The sequence below is a fragment of the Macrobrachium rosenbergii genome, chromosome 12 (genome assembly GCF_040412425.1).
Source record: "Macrobrachium rosenbergii isolate ZJJX-2024 chromosome 12, ASM4041242v1, whole genome shotgun sequence".
Lineage (NCBI taxonomy): Eukaryota > Metazoa > Arthropoda > Malacostraca > Decapoda > Palaemonidae > Macrobrachium > Macrobrachium rosenbergii.
The window spans coordinates 30,704,417-30,721,106 of record NC_089752.1 but is presented as its reverse complement, the minus strand read 5'-3'; the positions used below and the strand labels follow the sequence as shown (position 1 = coordinate 30,721,106).

The following is a 16,690-nucleotide window of genomic DNA, read 5'->3' as shown; positions in this document are numbered from 1 at the left end:
GTGGAAAGAATTTCATGTTTGCAGCAACAATATCAACAAAGGAGAGGAAATGGAGCACCCTCCATTTCAGCCTCCGTTTGTGAGCACCTTTTCAGAGAACTAATCTGTGACTGCTAGATATGCATTAAACTGGAGGTGTTTGCTGATCATAAGTAATCATTACGCTAAATAAAAAAACAGCCTCTGATTTGTTTTGTCATGCCAGATAAATACATGAACATATGAACATTACGTTAACTTCGGTAAAAACAAAATGTAATAAAAAGAAAAAATCGAAAAAATCATAATGAGTATGTGAATAGACGCCCCAGAAAACGAGTGTCTAGTTAGAAAGCCAATTATGTGACTCGCTCGAAATGGGATAATGTTAGGAGGATATTATAATGATGCTGTATCAATTCCCCAAAGTAATTGGAAGGGCTGCTTGTTAATAGTACATGAGGGTAATTCGGCCCCAAAGAAATTATTCTGGACAGTTATGCAACCTAGCGTAGGAGGTTATAGAGCTAGAAGCCTGCAGTATTTACATAATCTTTCATTTGATTATCTTGTTTTTGTTTGTATCGTCTTATTTGAAACTGTAACAAGAAAACGAAATGCTAAAAAGAAAGGGTGAAAGACTATCAACTTCAAGTCGTTTGTTGGGACAGTTATTCAAACCAAAACCAAAATAAAGAGATCAATTTCCAATGAATCAATAGACAATAAGAATATTCAAATCCCAAATAGAGTGAGGGGTTATGAACTTCAAGACATATTCAAGCATAAATACTACAACCAAAACCAAGAGAACATAGATTATTTTTCAGTCGTTGAACAGACAAAGAAAAAGCATAAAAAATAACATAATGAATGATAAATACACCTTCTTGTACCATGGACTTAAGGCACCTCCATGAGCCAGAGGGAAAAATTCTACCCTCCTCAGGGAGTGCCAATTACGACTTCTTTCGTCTGAGTAAAATACTGAAATCCTATTAACAAGGAGGAGAAGAAGAACCGGGTTTCTCTTCTTTTGTGAGACCAACATAGCATGGCGGCTCCTTTATATAAATAAATAAAGCGCCAAAGATTCTACAAGAGAGGACATGGAATTTCTGCATCAAATTGCAGTCAAATTCGAAAATGCTGACTCGGCACCCTACCAAAGAAAACCAGAATCTAAAGTGAAAAATTGGGAAGTAAAGTCAATTACGTTATTCATGGCTCTTTCAAATGATGAATGTGTTATAAACATCGTACCGACAGATAGAAGTGGGTGTGGGCAGAGAGAGAGAGAGAGAGAGAGAGAGAGAGAGAGAGAGAGAGAGAGAGAGAAAGTTAAGTGTACCTTAGTTTAAGCAGACCACTAAGCTGATTAACAGCAAGAGAAGAGAGAGAGAGAGAGAGAGAGAGAGAGAGAGAGAGAGAGAGAGAGAGAGAGAGAGAGAGACTCAATACAGTCCTTATCGGACTTATTTCTCAGCAACAATTATTAACATAATAATTTATAATTTATTTATGAAGTGAAGTAAATTCCTGAGATTAAAATGCTCTTACGTTAATTGGCCAACATGCGAACATGATATACAGACCAATACCTCAACACACACACACACACATACACACACACACACACACACACACACACACACACACATATATAATATATATATATATATATATATATGTATATGTATATATATATATATATATATATATATATATATATATATATATATATATATATATATATATATATATATATATATATATATATATATATATATATATATGTATGTATATAGTTCCTCACTGGACGGGTGTACCGTTCTCAGCTAGCACTCTGCTGGCCCTGCGTTCGAATCTCCGCCGGCCAATGAAGAATTGGAGGAATTCATTTCTGGCGATAGAAATTCATTTCTCGCTATAATGTGGTTCGGATTCCACAATAACTGTAGGTCCCGTTGCTAGGTAACCAATTGGTTCCTAGCCACGTAAAATAAATCTAATCCTTCAGGCCAGCCCTAGGAGAGCTGTTAATCAGCTCAGTGGTCTGGTTAAGGTATACTTAACTTATTTATGTGTGTATATATATATAGTGCATATATATATATGCATACATATATTTTATATATATATTTACAAATACATATACATGATATATATATATAGATATATATATAATATATATATTTGTATATATATATATATTTATATATATATATATATATATATATATATATATATATATATTTATATATATATACACACACACACACACACACACACACATATATATATATATATATATATATATATATATATATATATATGTATGTATATATATATATATATATATATATATATATATATATATATATATATATATATATATATATATATATATATATATATATATATATATTTTTACGTTTTTCCGTGGTTTTAGTTTGAAATATGCTCTGTGAGACAGGTAGCAACAGTTTAAGTTAATTTAGCCTTGTGATTCTGACTTCGTGGGTACGGGAAAACGTAAAAAAAGAGGAAAACAAAGGAGAATTTCATATGAGCATAGGGCTCTGGTTACTGAGGGAAATATTACGTAAAACACGTGGGCACATTTAAAGTAGTGTATTTACATAAATGACATTAGTACGGGAAAGAGGAACTCAGTAGATTGAATGAAACTGGGGAATTCCAGCCACAGCCCGAGAAGCTTCCACGATAGGATCCCTCTGAAATGAGAGATATGCACATTATACGCCAGTAATGAAAATAGACAAAAGAATAATGAATTCGAAGCTGCACTGAGGGTGCCAAAGGAGTAATAAAGAATTAATACTGCCGATGCAAGAGGCGCACGGACATTAGACAAGGGAGATTTCTGGCTTTCTCTTTAAGAAAATATTACGAGACAAAAGCGTGACTGAAATGGGGCTCTTCCAGGGCACTTTACCTTAGCAGATTTTCCGAGGGCGCGTAGAAGGCAGTCCGTGGATGACTTGCGATTTCCGAGGGCGAGTTTCTTCGACGTGGTGAGATGCAAGGGCTTCCGTAAAGGGGCAAGGCGATGGGGACTCCTCGGAACTCCAAGCAATGGCGTGTGGGCTCGAGGAATACGGTCGAAGGGCACGAGGAAAAGTATACTTTGGGAAGGGCCACGTGGTTAGGATGCAAGGGCATCGGTGGGGCCAGGTGTTGAGGACGTCTTCACAAGTTCACTCCATATCTTCCAGCCCGCGTGTGTGTGAGACCTCGTGGGCTTTTGCCTTTTATCCCCTCCTATGGGGCAGGGGGGCGTCCATCACAGATGCTTTGACTCATTGCACCTGCTGCCCGCAGGGGAGGTTTTGGCCTGTAGGAGAAACGCCCAAGCCAGATTACTTTTGCCTCGAAGGAAAGATCTTTATCAAAAATGGGAGCGCCTTTAATCTTTTAACCCTTGTTTTTAAGTCGATAGACAGATGGTCTATCGATCGGCCGGCTGGCAGTAAATGAACAACCAACAACAACAAAGGAGGGGGAGGTAATTTGCTAGCGAATTCTTGCTAATCATAATACCTCCCCATACAAGATGATGTACATACCTCCTTCGGGTGTGTACATCGATATTCAAGAATGAGCGGCAAATGCTTTACGTTACTCTACATTCTGCCTTGCAATGAACTTTACTCCTAAGGGTTTTATGAAGCTGAGACATTACTTTTAATAACACATTGGGACAATTTTCGTTAACAGAACGCAAAGTGATTTAAACACTTGCAAAAGAATAATTACTTTAGATTTGGTTACCCACTGTAACTTTATAAAGTGACTCGAACAATTGTGAATTAATTAAGATTATAGGACCACGTATATGAGGCTATGGCCAACAAATGAAAAGAAATGGTTATTGTTCAAGAATTAAAATACACGGTTACTTAATTTTAGATAAAATGCATGCGGTTAGTACAATCTGCCTTGAAGAGGCTGTGTAAATGAAAAACAGCGTTTATTTTTGTAAATGACATCCCCTTTTACGCGATACTGTAATGACTATACATATTCGCATTGATAATTTATCTTCGTTTTAACGTACTTTTTGTTTAGCCGGCCCCACACGGATTTTGACAGCCGTATGCGGGCGAGAGTATTCGCGAGGTTTTAATTCGCTAACCTTAAACTACGCTAATTTTATCGTCCACTGCCTACTCAATGTTATGACGGGGCGAGCAGACAAAAGATGTGGGGTAGGACAAACAGAGATCTTGGAAGGAAATGGAAGGGGAAAAGGGATAATAATAACAAAAGGAAAATTACCAAGACATTACGAATGAAACTTGACCGCATATGAAAGGCGGGACACGTCCCTCAGAGCTTACAAAAGGGGCATTTAAATCACAAGGGCAAGAGTTTATGACTCGCGATTCATTAAAATAAAGATAACTAAATGACTAAAAGAAAGTAAATGATATTGGCAGAAGAGCTAAGGGAAAAAGAGGGAGGGTTTTATTGGGTTAGGCGGGAATTTCTCGTGCTACGCCTATAAATTACGGCCCGGACTATCCTTTCAGTCCCAGGGCGAGAAAAGTGCACCCGTAGGGCGCGACTCCTTCAGGAGGGGCTGACACGCACGCCCGGTGCCAAGGTATGGGCGCAAGGGCGTGCCACTTCTCACTCTGTTATTCTTAATGATTTATACATTGTGTGGGGAATGGTATCCCGTATTTAATTGCCTCTTGTGGGGATAATTTAAGGGAAGATTAATAGAAGGTGATAAGAGATAGAAGTTCCTGAGGAACGGAAGAAGATAGAGGAGGGTCTGACATCCCCTTCTGGATTAGGGGTGCCAAGACCTTCGAAAAATGAAATGGTGGCACAGGTGCCAGGGGAGCTCTAGAGCTCTTTGTAAATTACCTGGAATGTCCCACGCCCGTGGTAATTTCGCCTCGAGTCTTTCTTAATGGGACAGTCGTCCTCGGCCGGGAAGCGGAGGGCCCGCGACCGGAGGGCGGCACGGAGTACCACCTGGGCCTGCTGATGCGACAGCTGACGCAGGAGTGTTCCGTCGCGGGTTCTACCATGATCCGTCGCGGCTCTTGTAGTTCATCGGCCAAGTGAGATATGGCAGAATCCTGACTTGCAATTGCGTCGGCGACGGACTGAGGCAGAGAGGAGGCGGTCGGGGTGGCGTGAGCGGCTTGCAGGTATCGATGACCAGCTCAGGCACGGGTTGCGAGGCCGCACCTGCAGGTGAGCTTCCGCGGTGGTCGGGAGGAACCGTCTCTCTGACCGACGCTGGTAGCGGTGCCAGGCCGGGGAAGAGAGGGGTCCTGAGTTGGATCCCGTGAATGGAGATCGGCGTAGCGCTCTGGCGCTGGCACTAGGGCAGAGTCAGGCGCTATCAGAGGTTTCTTGGGCTCGTCGGTCAGGACGGACGAAGCTTGGCCCTGCTCGGGGCATGCAAGTGGCACCGGCAGGAATTTGGCATCTCCTGAAGGGAGATCTGATTGGGGCCCTGGCACTGGCACTGAGGCAGGGCCGGACACTGGAAGTGGATCGAGAACCGATCGAGGGGGCCACTGTACATCGTACTCAGGTGGCACTGGTGGGGACTGCACGTCCTCCTGGTACCCAAGGGGCGCCAGTCTTGGCTGAGGGAGAAGCGGGGGAGGATTACTCGCTCCCGCGGAATGATTCGGGGAATGGGGACCCCTAGATTGTCGTGATTTCGGTGGGGACTGAAAGTCCTGTCCCAGGATGACGTCATAGCCTCCGGGAGATGGCTTGCTACTGCAAGATTGCAAATTTTGGATTGGTGAGGTCGTGAGACTCTCAATTGGACCGTAGGGAGTATCATTTTAAATTGATTTATTCCTCGATCGTGACGAGTCTTCGTCTATTGACGATAGCTCCGTAGGGGAACTCTGTCCCTTCGGATGAGGGAGATTTGTGCGCCAGAGTCCTCGAATGCAGTGACTCGGCGCGCGGGCTGGCTACCTCGTGGAGGGGCCACGTATACAGGCCCTTTGGCGGGAGGGCCTAATGATGTGGGATCTGTGACGGCCAAGGCGACGGTGGGAGTATTTACTTTATTATTGCGTGGGCATTTCGCCCATGCGGAGAATGGCCATAGACCTTGCACGCCGTGCAAAAGGTCTGGCTAAAGTCTTTCCGCGCTGCCCCTGTGGAGGGCGAGGCGAGTTATTTGTCAGTTTTCCGGGGAGAGAGGAGCCGGTTTCTTGTTCCGGCACTGTTCGGAGGAATGCCCCGTTTTCTTGCAATAATGGCAAGTTAGGGGCTTGCCCAGTTCCCATTTTTGTGGGAATTTGAACCTCCGAGGAGGGACGGGGGATTTATCTTCCGCCCCATGGATCCTTCTTGAGGGTGGTGAGTTTCCCACATGTCTGCTATTCGGCAACACTCGGTGAGTGTTGCTGGGGCTTTTTCCACTATATGAGTGGCGAGGGCAGGAGGGCGTAGCGCAGGAAATGCTCGAATTTAAACCGCTCGAGTACCTCGGCGGTGTTAGTGGCGCCTTCGAATCGAGCCACTTTGTCAACGCCCGCTCGAATGGTACGCCCAATCGGACCAAGTCTGGCCTGCTTCTCTGGGCTGTTTCTCCAACGTCTCTCTCCACCGCTCGGGGGTAATCTCGCACGCCAGTAACTGCTTGGCGACGGCTTCCCAGTTTCCCGATCGTCTGCGGGAAGGGCGTGGTAGGCAACGAGGGCCTTTCCGCCCAGGAATTTAGTGAGAACAAGGGAGAGTTCCGCGGGGAGAGATCGCAGCACTCCAGGACTCGTTCGGCCCTTTCAAGCCATACTTCGGGTTCGGACTCGGTCCATTTTGGCATGAACGAGTGAGCTTGGCTGAGGGCACTCATCCCCGCGGCAGGGGGCGGGGGGGTGGCGGGCTGTCGTTCTAGCATCTGGAGCTCGTGGGCGCGCTGTCGCTCTCGATCTTCCCATTCTCGTTCCTCCCTTTTCTCTTGGGCGATTCTGTCTCTCTCTCTCTCCTCACGTTCTCTCTCCTCTCGTTGTTCTTGAGCGATTCGTTCTCTCTCCTTCTCCTGCTCTTGGGCAATTCTTGCCCTCTCTCTCTCCTCACGTTCTTTATCCTTCTCCTGCTCTTGGGCAATTCTTGCCCTCTCTCTCTCCTCACGTTCTCTCTCCTTCTCCTGCTCTTGGGCAATTCTTGCCCTCTCTCTCTCCTCACGTTCTCTCTCCCTCTCTTCACGTTCTCTTGCTCTCTCAGCCTTGGCATCGTCCACTCGCTCTTGAACCCATGCTCTCAGATCTTGCCCCGATAGTCCCATGTCCTTCCCAGCGGACATGTAGAATTTGAAATCCTCGTTTTGTTGGGCTCTGGTATTAGCCATCTTGGAATAATGGGTATAGGATATGTCTGAAAAGACTCTTTGTTAAAATTGGATGTGTCTTGGAAAGACGTGGTTGTTCTTGGCGAACGAGTTTTAATATGCGTCTCGGAAGACGTAGTTGGATTTTGTCACGCCGGACTTGGCCGGCTGTAGCGTGAAGTTAAGGAGTTGTTCTAACGAACTAGAATGATCAGTCCCGTAAGGGCTTAGATGTGTGTGAACTACACTATATAATGTCTCAAAGGACTTAATTTTGGGTTCCCAGGAATGAGAAATTTCGCCTCGTCACGTGCGACGTAGAATTTTAGGAGTCACTTAGGACTTTGAATTACGATTCGTCCCTTAGGACTTAGAAATTACTAACGGGAAACCCAAAGAAAAATGTTTGCTGGGAAATGAATGGGGAAGAAAAAAAATGCTACACACGCGGGCATGGGCGGGGTGGGGGTGCAGGTCGTTTGGCCAACACCGGAGGTATTTTTAGATTCTGGGTGAATGAACCCAGTATATTTATATACCGTCTGGGATTCGGAGAATTTCCCAGTCGTCTGAGAGGATAACAGTACAACGGCCTAGTAATTTTCCCTATAAGCGGAGTTTAAATTTCGCTTTCCTAACACCTAACTCGAATTCTAACTACGCTGAGAGAATTGTCAGCAATGCAAGCTGACTTCGTCGTGTCCCACGGGAATTTTATTCGCGCCTAAATAACAGTTCGCTAATTCGAAATGCGAAGTAAAAGTTATCACAGAGGAATTTCTTTCGCACTCTTCCTCGAAGCAAGAATATGGCAAGGATTTTAACACAGAGGAATTTTCGCACTATTCCTCGAAGCAAAGGATGGTTAGCACTGGTTATTTCCTAACTACCTATCCTGAAAGGCATGCATTAACGAATCTAATACGGCGGTTCTTTTCTCTCAGTGAATACATGCGTCCCTATTTCTAATTCCTAGGAACAGTCACGATTGTAAAAAGGTTTTGCTAAGATTAACATATTACTTACGTGGAATTTTCTGGATCTGTGTGCTGGTTTTACACATAAGGTTCGTAATTGTCTCGTACCCAGCTTAGCTTTGCTAATAGCTGATCTGGCAAGTTGCAAATGCTAGGGGAACTGCAACTGCAAAACGAGATCTATGGCCAGGTCGCCATTTTTACGTTTTTCCGTGGTTTTAGTTTGAAATATGCTCTGTGAGACAGGTAGCAACAGTTTAAGTTAATTTAGCCTTGTGATTCTGACTTCGTGGGTACGGGAAAACGTAAAAAAAGAGGAAAACAAAGGAGAATTTCATATGAGCATAGGGCTCTGGTTACTGAGGGAAATATTACGTAAAACACGTGGGCACATTTAAAGTAGTGTATTTACATAAATGACATTAGTGCGGGGAAAGAGGAACTCAGTAGATTGAATGAAACTGGGGAATTCCAGCCACAGCCCGAGAAGCTTCCACGATAGGATCCTCTGAAATGAGAGATATGCACATTATATGCCAGTAATGAAAATAGACAAAGAATAATGAATTCGAAGCTGCACTGAGGGTGCCAAAGGAGTAATAAAGAATTAATACTGCCGATGCAAGAGGCGCACGGACATTAGACAAGGGAGATTTCTGGCTTTCTCTTTAAGAAAATATTACGAGACAAAAGCGTGACTGAAATGGGGCTCTTCAGGGCACTTTACCTTAGCAGATTTTCCGAGGGCGTAGAAGGCAGTCCGTGGATGACTTGCGATTTCCGGCGAGTTTCTTGACGTGGTGAGATGCAAGGGCTTCCGTAAAGGGGCAAGGCGATGGGGACTCCTCGGAACTCCAAGCAATGGCGTGTGGGCTCGAGGAATACGGTCGAAGGGCACGAGGAAAAGTATACTTTGGGAAGGGCCACGTGGTTAGGATGCAAAGGGCATCGGTGGGGCCAGGTGTTGAGGACGTCTTCACAAGTTCACTCCATATCTTCCAGCCAGCGTGTGTGTGAGACCTCGTGGGCTTTTGCCTTTATCCTCCTATGGGGCAGGGGGCGTCCATCACAGATGCTTTGACTCATTGCACCTGCTGCCCGCAGAGGTTTTGGCCTGTAGGAGAAACGCCCAAGCCAGATTACTTTTGCCTCGAAGGAAAGATCTTTATCAAAAATGGGGCGCCTTTAATCTTTTAACCCTTGTTTTTAAGTCGATAGACAGATGGTCTATCGATCGGCCGGCTGGCAGTAAATGAACAACCAACAACAACAAAGGAGGGGAGGTAATTTGCTAGCGAATTCTTGCTAATCATAATATATATATATATATATATATATATATTATTATGATTAGCAAGAATTCGCTAGCAAACTGCCTCCCCCCTCCTTTGTTGTTGTTGGTTGTTCTGTTGTGTTTCATTTACTGCCAGTCGGCCGATCGATAGACCATCTGTCTATCGACTTAAAAACAAGGGTTTAAAAGATTAAAGGCGCTCCCATTTTTGATAAAGATCTTTCCTTCGAGGCAAAAAGTAAGCTGGCTTGGGTGTTTCTCCTACAGGCCAAAACCTCCCCTGCGGGCAGCAGGGCAATGAGTCAAAACATCTGTGTTGGACGCACCCTGCCCCATAAGAGGGGATAAAAGCAGAAACCCACGAGTTCTCGACACACACACGGGCTGGAAGATATGGAATGAAGACGTCCTCAACACCTGGCCCCATCGATGCCCTTTGCATCCTAACCACGTGGCCCTTTCCAGTATACTTCTCCTCGTGCCCTTCGACCGTATTCCTCGGCCCACACGCCATTGCTTGAGTTTCGAGGAGTCCCCATCGCCTTGCCCCTTTACGGAAGCCCTTGCATCTCACCACATGGAAGAAACTCGTCCTCGGAAATCGCAAGTCATCCACGGACTGCCTTCTCACGCGCCCTCGAAAATCTGCTAAGGTAATGTGCCCTGAAGAGCCCCATTTCAGTCACGCTTTGTCTCGTAATATTTGCTTAAAGAGAGCCAGAAATCTCCCTTGTCTATCGTCCGTGTGCCTCTTGCATCGGCAGTATTAATTTTTATTACTCCTTTGGCACCCTCAGTGCAGCTTCGAATTCATTATTCTTTTGTCTATTTTCATTACTGGCGTATAATGTGCATATCTCTCATTTCAGAGGGATCCTATTTCGTGGAAGCTTTCGGACTGTGGCTGGAATTCAGTTTCATTCAATCTACTTGAGTTCCTCTTTCCCGTACTAATGTCATTTATGTAAATACACTACTTTAAATGTGCCCACGTGTTTTACGTAATATTTCCTCAGTAACCAGAGCCCTATGCTCATATGAAATTCTCCTTTGTTTTCCTCTTTTTACGTTTTCCGTAACCACGAAGTCAGAATCACAAGGCTAAATTACCTTAAATTGTTGCTACCTGTCTCACAGAGCATATTTCAAACTAAAACCACGGAAAACGTAAAATATATATATATATATATATATATATATATATATATATATATATATATATATATATATATATATATATATATATATATATATATATATATATATATATATATATATGTAAGTATGTATTACAAGGGTAAAACACTATGCTCAGCAAGGATGTGTTTATCTTATGGCTGTTGAGAGTTTTTAAGCTTAGAGTGGTGAAGTAAGTCAGAATAAAAGGATCAATATAGGTGCGAAATCGTGAATGGTTAGGAGAGTTGAGTGAAGACGGAAAAGAGAAACCGTTGAGACAGCGGAAGAAATTAAAAATTTTTGTAAGCAAGAAAAGGGAAAGTTAGTAGGAATAAGGTAATTAGAGCCAATGGAAGGTTGTAAGATGAAGATATGACTGTAAGTACATGTGACAGAAGAAGGGAAATGGTGAATTTCTAAGAGGTGCAAAATAATGAGCAGGAGGACAGGTACTGCTAGTTTATTCAGAACGCAGGTCGCTAATAAAGTGGCGTGCGGATCTCACACAGAGGAATACAATAGAATTTAGGTGACCCAAGGTCAATTATTCTCGGTAATAATTACAATAGATAAATACAAGTAATGTAAAAAGTAAGTTCACAAGAATTGACATAACAACATTCTAACACATGTGCAAAGAAAACAGATACAAATGAGTTAGTAATAGATACATATTTACACAGGAAAAATATAGCTAATTTTGCTTGACCCGATCTTGTAGGAGCGATATAGAAGAAAAAGGGTGGTTCACCATAGAAAACCTGCTCAGCGGGGACTTTACAAATACTCCCCCCCAAGACGTGGGTAACGTCTGATTAAACTAGGTATCTGCTGGGCCGTTGGAGAGTGCCGCGGCTCCGCGAAGTCAGCTGGGGGGTGCGGTGTGAGTGGGAGCGGCTGGCTGTGGCGCTGGCTGGTTGCTTTCGGGGGCGGCCACACGACCTCCTTTTGGGGTGGCTTGGCTGTGGAGGCGATGGTTCTTGCGGAGGGCGCTGCGTGGTATCGTCTGCTGCTTCCTCCAACAGGGTGGGCTTGAGATGGTTGACCGACACCCAGTCGTCCTTCCCCGTGCAGGGCGAGGTGGAATGCTTTGTCATTCCTCTTGATCATGTGGAAGGGCCCCTTGTAGGGCCTGGTTAGTGGAGGGCGGACGGCGTCGTTCCTGACGAAGACATGGGTGGTGGAGGACAGGCCAGGAGGCGTGAAGGTTGCTGAACTATCGGTATACGTCCGCTGGCAGGGGCGAACTTCCCGACTATGTCGCGGAGCCTCTGGACTGACGGGTTGTGATGATCCCCCGTGACGAGTTTGCCCGGGACTACGAGGGGCTCCCCGTAGACTTTCTCTGCTGTGGACTGGTTGCCGTTGGCTCTGGGGGCGGTTCTCAGTCTGAGGAGGACCCAAGGTAGCTGGTACTTCCAATCCTCGGGGGTGCAGCGGGCCATGAGGGAGCCTTCAGGGACCTGTGGAATCTCTCCACCAATCCGTTGGCTGTGGGGTTGTAGGCAGTGGTGGTGTGGTGAGAGGTCCCCAGCAGGCGTGCCTCGGTGGACCACAGCTCAGACAGGAAGGCTGGGCCCCTGTTGGTGGTTATGTGGTCCGGGACACCGAACCGGCTGATCCAGCTGGAGAGGAGGGCCTCGGCACACACACATGCCTCAGGCCACCTGGTTGAGCGGTCGACGATCATCAGGAGGTATCTGGCCCCGCATGATGGGGCAAGGGGGCCTACCATGTCTACATGCATGTGTCCAAACTGCCTCCCCAGCTGGGGAAACTCGCCCACCCCTGTCTCGGTGTGACGCCCTATCTTGCTGGTTTGGCACCGGATGCACTGTCTCGCCCAGGCCGTCACGTTCTTCTGCATAACATGCCAGAAAAACTTCTCTGCCAGCAACTTGGCCGTCGTCCTGCCGGAGGGGTGGGACAGCCTGTGGATGACATCGAACACCAGACAGCGGTGGGAGGCGGGTACCACAGGATGAGGCTGGCCGGTGCTTACGTCGCACAGCAATTTTGGTCCCCCAGGGGTGAGGGGCACGTCCTTCCATTTGAGGGACGTGATGGCGGTGCGGTAGGCTGGAGTCTCTAGGTCCGTGGTCTGCTCCCAGGCGAGGTCCTTGTAGTTGATCCCGAGCTGCACCGCATTGAGCTCGATCCTGGAGAGGGCGTCCGCTGCAGAGTTCTTCCTGCCAGGGAGGTACTTGATTGTGCAGGTGAACTCCGCAATGGCCGCGAGGTGCCGCTGCTGCCTGGAAGATCATGCATCTCCCTGCTTTGTGAAGGCATGGACCAGAGGCTGGTGGTCTGTCCAGATTGTGAAGGGCGTACCCTCCTGGAGGAACTTGAAGTGACGTACCGCCCGATACACTGTGCAGAGTTTCCTGTCAAAGGTGCTGTAGCGGGACTACGCAGAGCTGAACTTCTTGCCGAAAAAGGCGATGGGCTGGGGGGCTCCGGCAACGATCTGCTCCAGGACGGCCCCACAGGTGACGTTGCTGGCATCCGTCATCAACTGGAGGGGGGCGTTGGGGTCCTGGTGGGCCAAGGCGGTTGCCTTGGCGAGGGCAGCCTTCGTCAGGGAGAAGGCCTGCTGCTGGTCGGGTCCCCAAACTAAGGACTTCGGTTGGCCGTTCAGGATCTCCGTCAGGGGGGCCATGGTGTGTGCGACCCTGGGGATGAACCTTCTGTAGTAGTTGACCATCCCGAGGAACTCTTGTACGGCCTTGATGGAGGTAGGAGCGGGGAACCTGGTGACGGCTGCGACCTTTGATGTGAGTGGACGGACGCCCTCCGGGAATTTCTCGTGGCCCAGGAAGTCAGCTTTTTCGACACCGAAGGTGCATTTATTGAACCTGACGACGAGGCCGTTCTCCTGCAGGTGCTGCAGGACCGTCCGGATGTGTCGCACGTGCTCTTTGGGGGATCTGGAAAAAATTAGAATGTCGTCCACGTAACAGACACAGAAGTTCAGGTCCCCCAGGATGCTGTCCATCAACCTCTGGAAGGTTGCCCCCTCGTTCCTCAGGCCGAAGGTGGAGAAAGTGAAGACGTAGGACCCAAAGGGCATGATGATGGCGGTTTTGGGGATATCCTCTGGAGCAACTGGTACCTGGAAGTAAGATTTTAAAAGGTCCAGTTTAGAGGATATTTTGGCCCCGTGAAAGGAGGCCGTGAGATCTTGCATGTTTGGTAGAGGGTAGTGATCTGGTTCAGTTGCGAGGTTGAGCCGCCTGTAGTCACTGCAGGGCCTCCAGGAGCCATCTGGTTTCTGCACCATGTGGAGGGGAAAGGTCCACGGGCTGGAGGCCTTCTTGCATATGCCCATTCGCTCCACCTTGGCGAAAGCGTCCTTGGCCTCCTGAAGGCGCTGAGGGGGAAGCCTCTGGAACTTTGCGTGTGTTGGGGGCCCTTTGTCTTAATGTGGTGGTAGATTCCGTGCTTTGCTGGGGCCCCGGGTACCTGGCGCAGTTCGGGCTTGAAAACGTCGGGGAACTCCTTCAGCAGCTGGGCGTACTGGTGTGGGGCGACGGAGCAGATGGTAGGCATGCTGGGGCCTGGCGCCAGAGAGAGGGACTGGCAGGAATCGGTGTCCAATAGACGCTTGCGACCGACGTCGACTGCCAGCCCAAAGTGGGCGAGGAAATCCGCGCCCAGGAGTGGGGTCCTCACGTCCGCGACAATGAAGTTCCACGTGTATCTCTGGCCAAGGATGGAGATCAACAGGAGCCTGGTGCCATAGGAGAGGATGGGGGACCTGTTGGAGGCCATCAGGAAGGCAGCCGGGTCTGGCAGGTGTTTGTGGTCCTCTCTGGATGGCGGGAACACTGATCGAACGGCCCCGGTGTTGACCAACATCATCCTGCCGGAGACGGTGTTGCGGATGTAGAAGTCTAATGGTTTTGGGCTCCTGGGTTCCTCTGCTGCCATGGTGGTCTGTTCTGTTGGCTGCCACCCCCTCCATTTTTTGGATGGGAGAAGGAGCAGGGGGGTTGGCAATTCCGGGCGTCCTTGCCATACTGCTGGTGGTAGTAGCAAGGCCCCGGTGGGTTTTTCGTGTGGTGGTAAGCTGGCTGTCTCCTGGTAACGGTGCTTATCTCCTCCTCCGCGTTATCCTGCAGCTGGAGGGAACTGATGGGGTGTGCGGGCATGGATACCCACTTCGCTGCCCTTGTGGAGTCCGTCAGCCGCTGCGCCGTCCTAATCAGGTCCTTGAGCGGCACTGTGTAAGGGTCGAGGATCTGGGTTCGGACCTCCGGGAGGAGCTAACGGAGGAAGATCTCCCTTGATAGGCTAATCTCCGACTGCCTACCGCTGCTGTCCATCTCGGGAAGGGTGAGGAGGTTCTGGATCACGCCCCAAGTCTCCAGGAGGTTCTGGTCATGCCAAGGGTTGTTGACGAGGTCAAGGGTGCGGGCAGCCCTCTCGGAGACCGGCAGGGAGCAAGTCTCGACGAGAGAGGGTTTTAGATGCTGGTAGGTGACGGGGTGTGCGGCAGACACCCATGGGACGAGCTTCCTGTAGATCTCCTCCGGGAGGGTGTTGATCACGGCGTTGGCTTGCAACACCCCGTCAGTAAGTCCCACCAGTCTGAACTGCCCCTCGACGCTGTAGAGCCATGATGATGGGTTGCTGTGCTTGAAGGTCGGCAGCTTTATGGCGAGCGTGGATTTAATATGTTCCGTCAGGACGGGCAGCGCGCGGGGAGCAGATAGCGGCGTGGAGGAGTGTGTGAGCCTTGGCGTGGGCAGGTCGTGTGCGAGGGAGATATCTGAGTCCGCGAAGTTTGTGGTTAACTGTATGTGGGAGGGAATGTCCGCGTCCATACTCACTATTGCCCTCTTACTTGTAGTGGGTTACTTTTACTTGCGTCAATACTCACTTGCGAGCGCGCTGTGTGGGTCCACTAATGAAGCTGGTGATTTGCCGACGAGAGTCAGCACACCAGAACACTGGTTAAAGCGCCGTGTTTAGTCTGTTAGGGGCGTGGGGTAGTTCATGGAGCCAATTCTAGGTCGCCGTATGAGTCCGCTAATGGCTCCAGGTACCACTCCGGAGTCACCACTTTAAGAGGTGCAAAATAATAAGCAGGAGGACAGGTACTGCTAGTTTATTCAGAATGCAGGTTGCTTATAAAATGGCGTGCGGACGTCACACAGAGGAATACAATAGAAATTAGGTGACCCGAGGTCAATTATTCTCGGTAATAATTATAATGGATAAATACAAGTAATGTGAAAAGTAAGTTCACAAGAATTGACATAACAACATTCTAACGCATGTGCAAAGAAAACAGATACAAATGAATTAGTAATAGATACATATTTACACGAGAAAAATATGACTAATTTTTGCTTGACCTGATCTTGTAGGAGCGATATCGAAGAAAATGGGTGGTTCATCATAGAAAATCCGCTCAGCGGGGACTTTACAAATTCCTATAGATGTTTGGGAGTAATTGTTCGTGAGCATATCTCTCTCTCTTTCTACACACACACACACACACATATAATATATATATATATATATATATATATATATATATATATATATATATATATATATATATATATATATATATATATATATATATATATATATATATATATATATATATATATATATATATATATATATATATATATATGTGTGTGTGTGTGTGTGTGTGTGTGTATGTTTGTAGATAGATATATATAAAATATATGTATGTATATATATGCACTATATATATACATATATATATATATATATATATATATATATATATATATATATATATATATATATATATATATATATATATATATATATATATATATATATATATATATATACATAAAAAAATATATATATATATATATATATATATATATATATATATATATATATATATATATATATATATATATATATATATAT

The 16,690-nt window shown here is 46.5% G+C and overlaps 1 protein-coding gene and 1 long non-coding RNA gene across 2 annotated transcripts in view; both read right to left on the bottom strand.

The window, feature by feature from the left end:
• Positions 1-16,690, bottom strand: part of LOC136844493 (zinc finger HIT domain-containing protein 1-like) — a 320,239-nt gene that overhangs the window by 71,135 nt on the left and 232,414 nt on the right. The gene's annotated exons all lie outside the window — the stretch shown is intronic.
• LOC136844211 (uncharacterized) lies at positions 2,599-4,012 on the bottom strand. The gene is made up of 2 exons (XR_010854765.1): positions 2,939-4,012; positions 2,599-2,717 (listed from the first exon to the last, which is right to left on the bottom strand). It is a non-coding gene; the product is annotated as an uncharacterized lncRNA (long non-coding RNA).